Raw genomic sequence first — 16,849 nt, 5'->3', positions numbered from 1 at the left:
CAATAATGGGAATGTATCTTTTCCATCTCCCCTGGTTTCCATGTCACCTCCCATTCTTGATCCTCTTCCTATGTCTCTGGTCACTTCTCAGTCTTTTTATGGGCTCCTCTTCTAGTAGATACCTCCCAAGCCTTGCAGCTATTAGTCCTTCTTTGGCCCTTTTCCTTTTAAAGCTTCATTTCTCCTGAGTAAACTTTCCTTTCCTATGTCTTCACCTACCAACCAGATACAGATGACTTTCTACTTTAATTTCCAAAACCAATCTCTTTCTTGAACTACAAACCTATATGTTTGTCTTCTGTTTCCAAATGGATGCCCTTATAAGTTCCTGAAAGTTCAGCATCAACCCCTAAAGACCTGCTCTTCTTCTCTTTTTAAATATATTTTTATTGATTTCAGAGAGGAAGGGAGAGGGAGAGAGATATAGAAACATCAATGATGAGAGAGAATCATTGACCAGCTGCCTTCTGCACGCCCTCAATTGGGGACTGAGCCCACAACCCAAGTATGTGCCCTTGACCTGAATCGAACCTGGGACCCTTTAGTCCGCAATCCAACACTCTATCCACTGAGCCAAACCAGCTAGGGCAAGACCTGCTCTTTTTAATTTTCCCCTTTCTCAATGGATGTCATATCTATCAACTCAAACGTTGAAACCAGGAAACTGGGAATCATAGAAGATTCCTTTCTCTTCCACAGACCCAAACAGTTAAGTCCTGGTCCTCAGCCTCTGAAATCTTCCTCAGATATACCTTTGCTTATCCATTCCTGTTGTGCTGTTTTCTTCTTCTTCTTCTTCTTCTTCTTCTTCTTCTTCTTCTTCTTCTTCTTCTTCTTCTTCTTCTTCTTCTCCTCCTCCTCCTCCTCCTCCTCCTCCTCCTCCTCCTCCTCCTCCTCTTCCTCCTCCTCCTCCTCCTCCTCCTTCTTTTTCTTCTTCTTCTCCTCCTCCTCCTCCTCCTCTTTCTTCTTCTCCTCCTCATCCTTCTTCTTCTTCTTCTTCTTCTTCTTCTTCTTCTTCTTCTTCTTCTTCTTCTTCTTCTTCTTCTCCTTCTTCTTCTTCTTCTAGGTCAGTGATGGTGAACCTATGACATGCGTGTCAGCACTGACATGCATAGCCATTTCTGATGGCATGCGGCCGCCTCAGCACTAACACGCGTAGCCATTTCTGATGACACGCGGCCGCATGCCGAGAATGAAACATTTGCTGCTCCTGAGGATGAAACATTTGCGACTAGAGTCTTGGAGTTCCTGCAGGCAATTAGGGGTTAACTAGCCTAACCAACCACAAAATGGTGCATATAACTGTCTTTTAGGAAAGGGCAGGGTTAATAAGCAGAAATAGGGGTTAATAAGGATGCACAACAGTAATAGTGGGGAAATGGAGTCTGCACTATGGAGCAAGATGGTGTTCCTTATGTGAATTAAAATGGCTGCCGCTATTTCTAATGGCGGGAAACGGCACCCATAGCACGCCACAAACCCTCGCCTCTCCCAGCCTCCCCATCACTTATCTCAGTAATGATGGATTAGAAATCCATGACACCCCAGAACAGTAGATAATGGTTGCTGTGGTTAACTGTTATTTGGTTACTGGTAATGGCAGGGCCCCCAGAGATGCGTCCCCCACTGCGTTCCGCTGCTCCCTGCTCTGCCAGCAGAAGTGAGGGCAAAGATCCTGGCTTCACCGAAAGTCCCAGAACTAGATGCTCTGTGCCGGACTTCTGTTGTTTTGGCCTACAGACCTCTGGCACAGAGTGTCTAATAGGGTTCCAAGACTCTAGTCGCAAATGTTTCATCCTCCCCTATTATTAACCCCTATTTCTGCTTATTAACCCTGCCCTTTCCTAAAAGACAGTTATATGCACCATTTTGTGGTTGGTTAGGCTAGTTAACCCCTAATTGCCTGCAGGCCTAACAAGCTATCTATAATTCTATCTTCTGTCACTGCCCCCCTGATGGAGAACCCAAAAAATAAAAAACTAAGGTTAAGTAAAGGAAGTGGTAGTAGCAGTGGCCGACCCTTTCAAGAGACATGGACCGAGATGTATGGCTTTATAGAAAAAAATGGCAGATCATTTTGCGTTCTATGTACTGAAACGGTAGTAAGCAGAACATGGAATATAAATAGACATTTTGAAACTAATCATTCCCAGCTCTTGGAAAAAAGTGAGGATGAAAGGAAGGAATACATTTCCAGGCAGCTACACCTTTATAAGAGCCAATCTAATTCCATCCTTAAATTTATGAAAGGCTCTACAAATTTAACATCTGCAAGTCTGAGCATTGCTCACTCTATAGCTCAGCATGGAAAAGCGCTCAGTGAGGAGAATTTATTAAAGAAATTCTCCTAAGATGTGCACCAGTTCTATTTCACGATATGCATAATAAAGATGCAATTATTAAGAGAATATCTGAGTTACCACTCAGTAGAAATATCATAAAAGACCGAATAATGAGACTGAACACAAACGTACAACATCAATTAAAGAGAGACATAAGGAAGTGTAAATATTTTTCGATCTCTCTTGATGAAACTACTGATGTCACATCACATGCTCAGTTGGCCATTATTGGTCGATATTCTGATGGTCTCACAATGAGAGAAGAGTTGATAAAGTTAGTATCAGTGTCAACAAGTAAATCAGGAAGCGAAATATGTAAGGTTGTTATACAAACATTTCGTGACCTAAGGATTGGTATCTCTAAAGTTGTGTCAGTGACAACAGATGGGGCACCAAATATGGTGGGGGAAAAAGTAGAATTTGTCAAATTGTTTACAGAAGCTATTGGACATCCAATTGTGCCTTTTCATTGTATTATCCATCAGGAGGCTTTATGTGCCAAGGCAGGATTCACCGACTTAAACGACTTAATGTCAGTTGTTACAAAAATAGTTAATTTAATAGCTGCTCGCCCCCTTCACAAGTGAGAATTTTCGGCACTTTTACTGGAGGTTGATTCCACCTACAGTGGACTGCTGATGTACAATAATGTAAGATGGCTGAGCCAAGGCAAAGTTCTTGAGCGCTTTGTGGAGTGCTTTGAAGAAATTAAGGTATTTCTTGACGATAAGGATCTGGGAAACTTTCCTCAGCTTAATGATGATAAGTGGGTCAACACCTTGATGTTTTTTACAGATCTCTCTGTTCATATTAATGAACTGAACTTAAAGTTACAAGGTTTTGGCAAAAGTATTGACGTTATGTTTGGATACATAAAAACTTTTGAAAGTAAAGTTAAAATTTTCAAGCGAGATGTAGAAACTAAAACTTGTAAGTATTTTCCTCGAGTAACAAAGTATTTTGAGAAGGCCAGTGCAGCTGTACAAAATGAAATGGAACTCTTGCATATAAAGTACCAGCATGTTTTAGACTCGTTACTTGACCAGTTTAGTGATAGATTTAGTCAATTTAGAAGTCTAGAACAGACCATGAAAATAATTAAGTATCCTGATGTAGTAGTCTACAGTAGTTTGGAATTAAATGGTTTCCAATGGATGCAAATTGATGATTTGGAGATGCAACTTGCAGAATTTCAAGACAGTATCTGGGCTCAGGTGTTTGTCGACTTGAGGTCAAAGCTTGAGAACCTGGAAAGGTGCTGCTTGGAGAATCAAGAGGAGTGCCACTACAAACAGGAAATTTCGAGTGCCTGGAACCGACTACCAGACACTTTTAGCACCCTGAAAAATATAGCAATGGCTTTACTCACAATTTTTCCCTCTACATACTTTTGTGAGGCCTTATTCTCAGAGTTAAATAATATCAAAACCAACAAAAGAAACAGATTGACAGATGAAGTTAGTAGCGCTTGCTTGGGCCTGAAGTGTACAAAATACCAACCTTCAATTGAAGATTTAGCCAATGAAATTCAGCAACAAAAAAGTCACTAATAGGCAGGTTAGTTAAAGAATTCCCCCTCCCCCTCACTTATCTTAGTTCACGGCACCAAACAAAGTCAGACATTTTTGCCCCAAAGACTGAAGATAAGTCTGGTTTGAGTGCAGGTGAATTACACCTTTGCCTACATTGTGTAGCTCCCTGAAAATCCTCATTTGCTCCTGCTGGGTGATGCCTGATAGTCCACTATCAATACCCCACTCCTTTAACCTGAGATTTTGAACCTTGCTAAAATGGAGGCACACTTGAGAGAAATAATAGTTTACGTTGTTATCAATGCTTGGGTGATCAAAAGAGCTGAGAAATTTTTACAATAAGAGGTGGTAAGGTGGAAGGGGAGAGAATAGCAAGTAACTGGAGATGGTGTGTGTGTGTGTGGAGGGGTCCTCTGTAGAGTTAGGCGAATGGAGAAACGTAGGGTGCAGATTCTTTGTGAACTTTGCAGTTCTACCTAGTTCCTACCATACCTGTGCAAATCCGGATCTGGTCTGCATCTGGGAAGGCTGAGGAAAAAGAACAGAGATGCCCTCCCCTCCCCCTCTCCATTCCTCGCAGTAGTCATTGGCGCTAAGGGAATTGTCCTGGACTGCTTGGCAGTGGTTTTCTGTCCTGGATTAGTTGGTATTTTTCTAAGGAAGAAGACAGATGAGATATACTACAGTAGAAGGAAACCCTGGAGCATGGGCCAACTCCCCAAATTATTTCCTGGGCTTGTGATGCAGAGAACTATGTAATTATGACACTGTACTACATATAAAATGGCTTGAAGAAATTAGACACATACACCCAATTGCCAAGAGCAATGAGAAAAGACAGATTTGTTGGAACCAAATGGTGTGGAGGCAAGCCACTTGGAGGCTTGGGTTTCCTGGTGAGAAGACACTGCTGAACTAAATCTAATTACTGCAGGAAGTAGCTCTCACTCTCCAAAGCCAAGAAATAGTGGTGGCTCTGGCAAGGCTGTGACAGGCAGGATCTGAAAGTGTGTCCAAGAATTTTCTGAAGAGATTGACTGCCAGAGAAGCTCGTTGTTCTCATCTAATCATGTCTTCTCGAATGGAATGAAGAAGACCCCAATCTCCAAGTTCAAGTCAGCTGTGCTTCGGTCTCAGTTATTGAACAAGCTATGGATCCCCTTGGTGAGGCTTAGAAACAAATGTACAGTCATTGATTGTAACTTAGGTGTCTTTGGAAAGATCACCTCAAAATGAAAGGGAGTCAGGAAGATTTAAGTGACGTAGCTCCTACTTCTCCTTCCTCTTTGATCTTTACCCTTTCTGCCGATGGCTCTGTCAACCTCTCGATCCCTGGGTTGGCATGGTGAAGTAAGCTCTTGCCAAGAGCCAAGGAAATGCTTGTTGATTCTACATCAGGAAAACAACTCAATCACCAGTTCATCTCAATAGAGGATTAGTGGAATTTTAGTGCTAGAGCTTGAAATGCAGTAAGTGTGCCCCAGGGTTTTCAGGGGGAGAAGCTGGACTGGGGTGAAATTTCCCTTCACTCTGCCCAAGAGACAACTGCAGGCACAAGAATAAGTAGGTGTGTAAAAACAAATCAACACTAATGTCTAGACTGAAAAAATGTTGAAAAGAAATCAAGTCTTTTGTAATGCTGGGATTGATGTCTTAGAATCGGGATAATGAAAATATAATAAAACATACCAGGTTATGTAAAAAAAAGAAAGAAAGAAAGAAAGAAAATATCAGCAGTATCTTTCAAACATCACTGTATTTAGCCAGGGTTCTGCAAATAAACAAAACAAAAAAGATAAATATAAAGGTATAGCTATACATATATAGCTCTAGATATACATATAGACATAGATATAAATTTGTGGTGATTTCTTATGTGGAATTGGCTTACATGATTTTGGAGACTGAGAAATCCCATGATTTGCTCTCTGCAACTGGAGATGCAGAGAAGCCAGAGGTGTAATTTTGTGTGAGTCTAAAGGACTGAGAACAAGGGAAGCCAATTGTCCATGGGCAGGGGAAGAAGCAATGAGATGTCCCAACTCAACAGTGAGGCAGAAAAAGAAAAGAAAAAAGAAAAACATGGTAAATTTCTCCTTCCTCCACCTTTTGTCCTATTCTAGCCCTCAGTGGGTTGGATAACGCCCACCCACATTGGAGAGGACAATCTACTTTACTGAGTTCACCAGTTCAAATACTAATCTCATCCAGAAACACCCTCACAGACACAGCCAGACATAATGTTTAATCTCAGCAACCCAAGGTCAGTCACGTGGACACGTGAAATTAACCATCATAGTCATGATCTTAAACCGTGTCACACAAGTGAGAGTTTTTCCTTCTTTTTTTTTTTTTTTTTTTTAGATCAGCACCTTGAAATGTTTAGCTGTTTTCTCCTTCGCTTGAGTTTATGTGATGGGTTTTACAAAGTATTCATTTAAAAAATTCTTTATTATCTTTACATTTGGCTTTGATTTATAACCATTTTCACTTAAACAGCATGCTGAGGATATTTTTCAAGTGAAGGCAAGTTGTACTTGGGAGGAAGGTAGAAAGGATGTGAAGGGTAGATCCCTACCTCCTCCTCACGTGTAGTCCAGGTTCACAAGTTATCCGTCTCTGTTCTTCCCTCGCTCCTAAAGTTATCCCAAGATCGTCTGGCCATGTTCCCTCTGGAGTGAAAAACATATTTATAGTGAATGTCCCTTGGGGTCACTTTTTCTGATCTCCGCTCCTAAGGAAGTGGATGCAGATGGGATGGAGCCCAGCCAGCCTTCTCTCCAGCCTTCCTGCTTCCTTGCCTCTGTCCCTGCGCAGGGACCCCAGAGACCAGGAAATCTCTGCAGCCCCTTCTTCATTCTTAAGGTGCCCGGGGTAGCTAGATACATACCCATAGTCATTTCCCCCTTCTTCCTCACTAATAAACCTTTATTTTATTGCAAATGCCAATATGTTCGGTTCGGTATTTATGGTCAATTACTTTTCCCAGCCTCCCAGGTGGGAAAGGGTGGGTAAGTGGCAACCTTTTGGCTGATGAGACAGAAGCAGGAGTTGTTGAGTAGGATATCTGCAAAGCTCCTCAAAAGGGGAAATGAAACAGCTCACCTGGAAGGCCCCCTTCGTATTTTTCCCTTCCCTTTTCTTGCTTATGTGTATTAAGCACAATCAGACAACAACACTACATATGTGACAAGGATATAGCTATTTAAGAGCATAACAGTGGGATGCGACCCGAGGCAGGTGATGGGAATGGGTGGGTGGGAAAAGCGCATTTTTTAAAATATTTTTTATTGATTTTTTACAGAGAGGAAGGGAGAGGGATAGAGAGTTAGAAACATCGATGAGAGAGAAACATCCATCAGCTGCCTCCTGCACACCTCCTACTGGGGATGTGCCCGCAACCAAGGTACATGCCCTTGACCGGAATCGAACCTGGGACCTTTCAGTCGTCAGGCCGACGCTCTGTCCACTGAGCCAAACCAGTTAGGGCGGAAAAACGCATTTTTTAAAAAAGAAGGGCCTTGCACAGACTTCGGAGAATGTGTTGTGGATAGGTGCTTGTTTAAAGCTCAACTCTGCACCTGGTGTCTTGAAAAAAGGAGAGAGTGGGGCAGAGGAGGAAGACAAAGAAAAGCCAGTGCAAAAAGGTATTGTCAATAATCCTATGAAACGTTGCTATATAACACATGGAAAAAATTCATCTGGCATCAACTGACTCAGGAAACCATGACAACTCTCCTAGCCTCAAATCTTCCCAATCTTGCCAGAGTCTGACTTCACTCCTGGGAGTTCTCAAATGTTCCGTGGTATAGCAGCCAGTCCTCCGTGGATGCCTAAGAAGAATTCTCTGCTTCCACTACCTTTCCCTGCAGGTGTGAGCAAGAACTCTGGGCGTTCCTGCAGGAAGGACGCAGGCTGCTGGCCAGCCCTTATATCTCAATCCAAACACTGGATTCCCTTTCCAGATACTCTGTCCTGGGCTTGGCCCCCACCCAGCTTCAGGGCTTGGGTCAGTCTTTGCACAGCTGTCTCCTTTAGAACTCAATAGACCTAACTTCCTGTTTAGGTTCTGTTCTCCCTGTGGGGAGATTGCTGTATTCTTCCTCTAAACAGAGGTGCATAAAATTAAATGTTGAGCAAAATCTCTGTGTCATGAAAGAGGTGTGTGTTTTTTTAAGTCTTTTTGAAATATGGTTTTATTGATTTTAGAGAGAGAGGAAGGAAGAGGGATAGAAAGATAGAAACATCCATGAGATGAGAAACATCAATTGGCTGCCTCCTGCATGCCCCCTACCAGGGATCAAGCCCGCAACCTGGGCGTCTGCCCTGACAGGAATCAAAATGGTAACCTCTTGGTTCATGGATAGACGCTCAACCACTGAGCAACACCAGCCGGGCATAAATGAGGTTTTTTTTACTGAAGAACCTTGCAATAGAAGCCTAAGAAAGAGTGTGGGAGGCTGTCGCCTGGTACACCCCCATAGCCATGCCTCCTGGCATTCAGACCCTTGTGTAGTCTCCTTTTCTTGACTCCATGGCTCTGTGACTTGCTCTAACCACCAGAATGAATGAGGCAAAAGTGACGCTGGGCCAGTTTGGGGCCTGGGGATTAGGAAGGCTGGAGGCTTCTGCTTTTGCGCTCTGCACCACGGGAAGCAGCTGCCAGGTAGGGAGGCCGACTACCCCGAGGAAGCCCACAGGAAGTAGGGTGGCTTGTCATCCAACACGAATAACCACAACAAAGAGCGGCTACACTGCATTATTTCAGGGTTTGGAAATCGAAAGATTTGGGCAGAGGGGTAATATTTCTTCACACAAGGGAAAGAGAGAGATCTTTGGACAGACAATCCGCCAACCCATGCTGAAGAGGATGTGTGCCACCACAGAACTTCGTGTGCATGCTGACTTGATCTCACTGTATGTCTCATTCTCCCCCTCCACCTCCTCCCTGTCCCCTGGTTTTGTTATGCCTTTCCTATTTTTGTGGCTGTACCACCCATCTGTAATGGCTCCTCCCTTCACCTGTGTATCAAAATCCCCTGCTTCTTCCGAACCACCGTAACGCAGAATCTCTGTGGAAAGTTTCCCCTGAATGCTCCAGCCCCCGTAAGGGCTCTTCCTGTCCTCTGAACTCCATTCCCAGAGCAATTCTAGAGTGGAGTGTTGATTTGGCCTTTAGCCATTTTGCAACATCATTTCTCTTCTTGTCTTGAACTGATAGCAAATGTATTTTGATATAAGTTTCTAGCTGTTGCTTGCTTATTCCCCGAATCTGATTGTCACTTAAGGACAGGAACACATGTGTGTCCCCTCAACAGAAAGTCAGTAAACATGGCTGATTTCTACTATACTTTCCAGTAATTTCCAATCCAAAAGACCCAATAGCTATATTTCCTTTTTTTAATGAAGCCCGAAATAGTGCATTTGCAGCATGCATTTAAAATTTTTTGAGATATAATGGGCATATAACATTATATTTGTTTTATATTTTCTTTTTAAAGCTTCCATAGCCTAACAAAATAGTTGTAATGATTTTTAAACTTTTATGCAAGAGGGGATTTCTGTGAACTGGGAGCCTCATTTTTAAAACTGGGAAAGTCTCATACAAACTGAAATGCATTGCCTCATCTAATTCACTTAATGCCTCCCCGGGCACCCCCCACCCCACCCCCACCCCCCGGCCCAGAGCTTTAACTGTAGAAACTGAAGAACAGTTGCCCAATCTTATTTCCACATAAATTGTTCCTGCACCCTATAAAGTTCAGCAGGTGGTCTCCTAAATGAGTTTCGCTATCATTTAAATTTGATAGGAAGGCCTTTGAAAGCCAGTTACGGTAATTATATGTCAGCATCCAGGAGGTTGTTTTCACAGTAGGAGCCATAAAAGCAAGGATAAAAACTTGCTGGATGTTCTCCAGCGTGGTTCTCCAGAGGGAAGCTACGTGTGGCAATGACATGTCATCCGGCCCCCTGAGAACTTCCTGTATTCCCTGTATCCCATCATGTAGCAAAGAAAGTCCAGCTCATCACTAATACCTTCGTGAGAGCATGTATTACAATTTACTGAAATTGGCTTTCTCTGCGTATCGCACTTTACCTTCCAGTACTGTGAGCTGAGCTTCTGAAAAACAAGGACTGGTGTATTTACATGACAACGTTTACAAAACACATATGATGTAGCAGATTGTGTTCTCTCCTTTTTACAACTGTTAACTCATTTAATTCTCATATCACTCATATCAAATAGGTGCAATTATTATTCCCATTTTACAGGTTAGGAAACTTACGCACAAAATGGTTAAGGAAATTATCAAGCTAGTAATTGACAGAGTTGGAATTTGCTTCCAAGCAATCTGGTTCTAGAATGTGTTTCAACTACTATACACCCTTCCTAATCTTTATTTATTGTTGTATCCACAACACCTAGACCCATCCCTGGGTCTCCATGAGACTCCATACAAAATTTATTAAAGAATGAATAAATGAATGACTCCCATATGTAAAACGCTTATATGTCCAGGACATTCTTGGAGAGTTCTAATTTAAAACATAGTGTTATGTTTTTAAAACATGTATTTAAGCATGCACCACATGATGCATCTACATTTGGAAGTCAGAAACTGTGGCACAGTTCCCATAAAATTATCCATTTACTCCGATTCTATTTTCAACAAGTCACCTCCAAATTGGTCATTCTTAGTCCAATAAATCTTGATGCCAGGAATGGGTACCCTAATAATGGGCTTCAAATACCAGACATTGGGAAAATATCAAGTGTTCATGGTTCTTATATAATGTAATCAAGTTTGAAGCTGGAACAGTCATGAAAATATCCTTTATATATGGTTTTCTCAGGGCTTGAGTCAAATATAGGATTTGAGGGAGGGCATAAGAAGGAGTCTTTTTAGACTTGTTATTATTAAATGTAAACAGTTTTGTAAGATATTTGAAGGGTTGCCTAGTTAGAAATGTACCCTGTTAAGAAACTATCTTATGAAAGGGGCTGCTATGTTGTGTTACAAGCTGGTTTCCAGAATAGTTTTAGCTAAGGACTCCCAGGTTGAGAAAATTATACAGTGATTCTCAAAGTATAGTCCCTGAGCAGCAGCAGCAGCAGCAACAGCAGCATCTCCAAGGAGCTTATTAGAAATAAAAATGTTGAGCCCACCCTAGACCTACTGAATCAGCAACTCTGGGGGTGGGGCCTAGCAGCCCGTGTTTTAAGAAGCCCCCAGGTGATTCTGATGCAGGTTAGGGTTTCACAGATCTACAATAACTAAGTTTGGTTTGTTTTTAACTTTATTCTTAAAAAAAATTTTTTTTTGAGAATAAGTGAACTGATTCTGTGAAACGAACTAAACAGGATTGTTGAATTAGTAACTTAAACGAACATAAACACACACTCATATGGGACAAGTGTCACCCAACTTTCAGAAGTCCCATTAAGGTCTAGCGGGTGTTAATCTCACATTTGATCACAGCCTGCAGCAAAGCTTCCCATCTGTTTCAATGGGCCCTATTACTTCCTGCCACCCCACCAAGGGGGAAAGGGGTCCCAAGACAGAGCTAGTGTCTCCTGGTGGCCTTTCTTTCCTTTCCTTTATGTTCTGGCTCTCCATTCCCCAGGCACACGTGCTGTTGTTTCTCAAGGGGCTGGAGGCCAAGGTCACCAAGACCAGCTGTCCCTAAAACACAGCTCCCTCAGGACAGTCTCAAATCCAGCTGGCTCTACTAGAAGATATTATTGTCTCTGCTTTCAATCCTTTATTTAAGGGTCACAGTCCACAAATCCAATTGCTACGTGTCTACATTGCAACTCTAAACTGGGTTCCACTGCTTTCCCCCAGGGTTTCTGGACCGTACGTGAAGCAAAAGGAATGTTTCTAAAATAACCTCTCTCTTTGTGTGTGATTTTTATTCTGCTTGTATATTGTGGGGGGAGGGGACCATGTCAACTGATTTTTATTTAAGAAGATAACAATTCTTGCCCTACCCGGTTTGGCACAGTGGATAGAGCGTCAGTATACCTGAACATGGCAAAATGGTTTATAAGCTCTGAAAACACTCTCTAACGGCCAGGGGACTGACCTGTCTAAACTTCATAGGGGTCTTGAAGAAGATGGTGTGGTCTAACCTCACATGCCAACCTCAACTGACTTGACCTAAATGATCTGTCAAACATAGGCATCCATCCATCTCTCAATCCAATCGTCCATCTGTCCACCCATCCAAAACACACATGGGCACATGCATATCCTTACAGGAACAAGGCAGAATATAGATATATATTTAAATACACCTATGTATAAATGTGTCTGGGTATGAAAAACCCCACAAATACTGTAAAATATTACTCTCAAAAACATGATTTTTATGTACTATAATATATGACACTCATCGCTAAGGAATAAAATCTTAGATGAGGCTAATGTAACCATTTCTGCCTTGATTCAATATGGACCACCCACCCTCCCATTTTCTGTCAACTCAGTCTATTTTTTGCTAATACTCTTCAGTGGTTACATCAATCTTTTTTGGAAGAAACAATTACAGACTTTGCTCACCACTGAAAATTCTGACTCTGCAATAGGGCATATGTCAGACCAAGAACAGAATTAACTATATCGTCACAGCCTTAACCACTGCTGTCATTATTTATTAGGAGTTTTGCTTGTTTTCAAGGTGCTTTCTGTAATATGCCAGCCACAGCTGCCACTCTCGTAAAATAATCTCTCTTTGTGTGTGATTTTTACTCTGCTTTTATATTGTGGGGGGAGGGGACCATGTCAACTGATTTTTATTTAAGAAGATAACAATTCTTGCCCTACCCGGTTTGGCTCATTGTATAGAGTGTCAGCCTGCGGACTGAAGGGTCCCAGGTTCGATTCCGGTCAAGGGCACATGCCTGGGTTGCAGGCTCCATCCCCAGTGGTGGTGGTGGTGGAGGGGGGTGCGGAAGGCAGCTGGTCAGTGATTCTCTCTCATAATTATGTTTCTCTCTTTCCCTCTCCCTTCATCTTTGAAATCAATAAAAATACTTTTTTTAAAAAAAAAAAAAAAGAAGAAGAAGATAACAATTCTAGGTAGTTTTTTAAACACCTAAGAACCTGGATAGTCTCCCCCATTGTGCAGGAGACATTGACGTAATAGTTATTTTCTGGGTGACACTATCAAACCCCCCTTGGCAGTAGCTGCTCAACATTTTCCATTAACAATTTCAAACACATTATGTGTGGGCTTCCCTTGGCTTAGGGATAGGATAATATCTGTATCCAAGATGTAATGAATGAGCTATTTGGAGATGGATAAGTTACCCATTTAGAGAGGTCTGAAAAGATTCCACTATTGTAAAGGAAATGTTCCTAAAAGTAGTATTTTATAGATCAGCCACCCTGATTTTTTATTTCTGCCATTAAAATAGTATTTTAGATTTGAGAGAGAGAGAGAGAAATATCATTTGTTGTCCCACTTATTCATGCATTCACTGGTTGATTCTTGTATGTGCCCTGACGGGGGATCAAACCCGAAACCTTGGCATAGCAGGACGATGCTCTAACCAACTGAGCTACCGAGACAAGGCTCATGTGCCAACTTTGATCAGCCTGTATTGGCTGCCCACCTCCCAAGAGCCCCCAACTTACAACCAAATCATTTTTGGTTGACAGTCAGAAGAGAGGCCATCATGAATCAAACCCTGATTTTGTATAAGCACAATGCTATTTTGAAAATTCAGTGTTACAAAAATTATAACATTGATCACAAAAAAGTTAGAACCAAAAAAATTCCAAATATATTTAAAAGCATTATGTATGTAAAATCACACAACCCTAAAAACAGTGTAGCAAATGCTCCTTTTGAGAGACTTTTCTGCCTGGCTTAGCCTTGTTGCAGCTAATCAAAATATATGGCTGATGAGGACAACGTTTCCTGATAAATCACCCTCTGGCTAACAAAGGGTTTCTTTACTCCTCCAAAGGCTAACGTACCACATTGAAAATTAGAGTCATCTGTCTCACACCTATTCATTGCCGATTCCATGCGCATGGATGCCTCTGAAAGTCTTCGAGGGGTAAATGCTACTCCAGTGACACCTTGCTTTTCCGTTTCAGAAAGGAATTCATTGCTGAGCTGGATAACTGAGATTCTAAAACTTCCATGCTGCCCACGTCAGGACCTTTAACCAGCAGCTTGGTCCATGTTGCCAGGCCAATGCCATGTCCTTGGCACTTGGTTCCATTTGGTCTCTATGGTGGAATTCTTATTTTCAGTAATACCGGTCATTAAAGTGGGGGTCAAAGTATTTAAAGTTATGGATAAAAAATATACATGGAAGTGCTTTGTAAAGTATAAAAGGACTCTTTAAACTGTAAGTAGCCAAGCAAATATTGGCTATCATGCATTGTCTGAAGTAATGCATATATTCACAAGTGCAGAAGTTTTAGGGTGGAAGACAATGAACCAGAAGGGAAGTGGGGGGCAGAGAACCTAGAGACGGAAAGTTGGAAGCTTCCTCATAAACTTGGCCTCTACAGAGAAGTGCTCTCTCCTGTGGCCGCTGGTCCCTGCATCAGGGCTGTGTGCTCAGGTCAGCAAAGCTGGAACCCTCCTCCTCTGGCAGCTTTTCAAACTCCCCCTTTTCCACGCACAACCAAAGAGCATTTACTAACTCCACTGCAGACTGTCAAACTGTTTCTATTTCTTTCTTTCCCACATTAACTCCAGCTAGATCATTCATTCAGCTGCATTCATAGAAATGATGTCTTCAAAGAATCAAAGCATAAGCGCCTTTATTTAAGAAGCAGTTTGCAAGTGAAATGGGACTCTCCAGGTTTGGGACAGTGCCGACAAACACATCACTTAGCCGGCTTCAGACTGAGCTGTTTGAGCGGCTGGCAGCCCAAGTTCCCGGGGAGCCACTGCCCCCTTGTGTCTCAGAGCTGGCTACGAATTAGTCCATGACTGGGAAGAACATTTGGCAACAGTCTGTACAAGATTATTTATTGGTGGGCTATTTCTGGCTCTTAGATTTATTGGTGCAAGTAAGATTTCCTTTCATCCCATGGCTTTTTGAATGATAACTTTTCTTCCCACTGATTTCTAGGAAGGCATAGTGCATTATAATTATCAAAATAATGTATAGCTCTTGAAGAAAAATTTGTGTACAATTATTCAATTTTGTTAGTGTCTTGATGTATTGCCTCCCTAATTTTTTTCTCTCTCCATATAAGGAAACCTAGTTTTACTGGGAGTCAGAAAAAAAAAAGCCACAAGAACTATGAAATCTAATTTTATCATAAATGTCATGTAAACATGATCTCTTCTCCACAACAGGAAAATTAAGTTTGAATTTGCTAGAGAACTAAGAAACAAAGTTGTCTTTTTTCTCGGAAACAATATAAAACATAAAGGATAGTACTTTAGAGCACAGAACCTCATAAAATTTGGCTGTAATTCCAAATCTGTGGACTAAGAATACTGTAACGAATGCAACTATTCGACACATTAAATTGAACATCTCATTTTCAAGACAGAAAAATAAAGCTTCCCGCCCTAAAGATGTGGCAGTTAGGAAATTGGGTAGTCTGAACATTGCAGTTATTGGCAACTGCTTTCAAATGTAATTAGTCCTATCTCTAAGTGTTGTATAGATATGCTGCCCCCCACAAAAAGAAAATATGGAAAATATAGAAACAAAGGCTTAAAACTGGATATTATAGGAGGAGCTGAGTGGAAACTTAATTAAAAAAATCTAAACCCAGTATAAGGTATGCTCCTGGAATTGTTTAAGATCACCTAGCCATTCAATGTTGTTCTCTTTTTCAGAGTAACAAAGAAAAAAAAAAAGAAATTCACTGTTGGGCAAGAGTCAAAACCTTATTTCCCTTGTGGTGTGTGGGTTGTGTCTTAGTTAGCTTTCCTGTTTTGGGGTAGGAAGGAAAGTCAGGGAAGTTAGTGGTTTTATTGTCATTATCTTATGAGGCCTTCTGGGCATTTCTACGATCAACAAATATGCACTGGGCTATGCACGGTCCCAGGCATGGAAGATGCCATGATGAGCAAGACTGGCAAGATCTCTATCCTCTGGGAGCTTCTGTTCTAGAAATCTCCATAGACCATTGGGATATTCTTTTTACCATTTACTTTGGGTGATTATAATTACTACATATCACTTTTATAATGAGAATATTTTGATGAGAGGAAGAAAAATGGAATTCTTCAATAAAGGATGGATACAAATCTGAATTTGCCATACAACTCTGAGTGAGAAAATTCAGAGTTTTTAAATTCAGTCTCTCATCATTGATGTTTCTATCTCTCTCTCCCTCTCCCTTCCTCTCTAAGATTTATATATATATATATATATATATATATATATATATATATATATATTAAAGGAGTTATTGAATCTAGTAAATAGTTTTAAATTTTATTTTTTATCCTCACCTAAGCATATTTTCCCATTGATTTTTAGAGAGAGTAGGAGGGAGGGAGAGAGATAGAGAGAGAAACATCGATGTGAGAGAGACACATCAATTGGTTGCCTCCCACAAGCACCCCAACTGGGACCAGGGATTGAGCCTGCAACCCAGGGACATGCCCTTGACTGGATTTGAACTCAGGACCCTTCAGTCCTCGGGTCAATGCTCTATCCACTGAGCCAAACCCACCAGGGCATAAATATTTTTACTTGCATAATTCTTTGACTTTACCAGCTCAGGTTAAAGTCAGCTCCATGTATTTCACAGTTATTTGCCATGTGCAGAACACGGTGCTAGTTACATATACCTGGCCAAGATTCAGGGAGATGGTGAACTAAAATAAATCTGTCCTCTCAGCAATGACTCCACTGCTCCCATTGTGAAATTCACCTTTGCTTGAGAGGAAACGAGCCACCCAGAGGCGGCTGCTGAGTGAGAATGGATGGTCAACAGAGAACAGCAATAACTGAACAATGCTGATTTTATTCCAACTAAA

The sequence above is a fragment of the Cnephaeus nilssonii genome (assembly GCF_951640355.1).
Source record: "Cnephaeus nilssonii genome assembly, chromosome: 1".
Lineage (NCBI taxonomy): Eukaryota > Metazoa > Chordata > Mammalia > Chiroptera > Vespertilionidae > Cnephaeus > Cnephaeus nilssonii.
Note: the sequence above shows the minus strand (reverse complement) of the source record.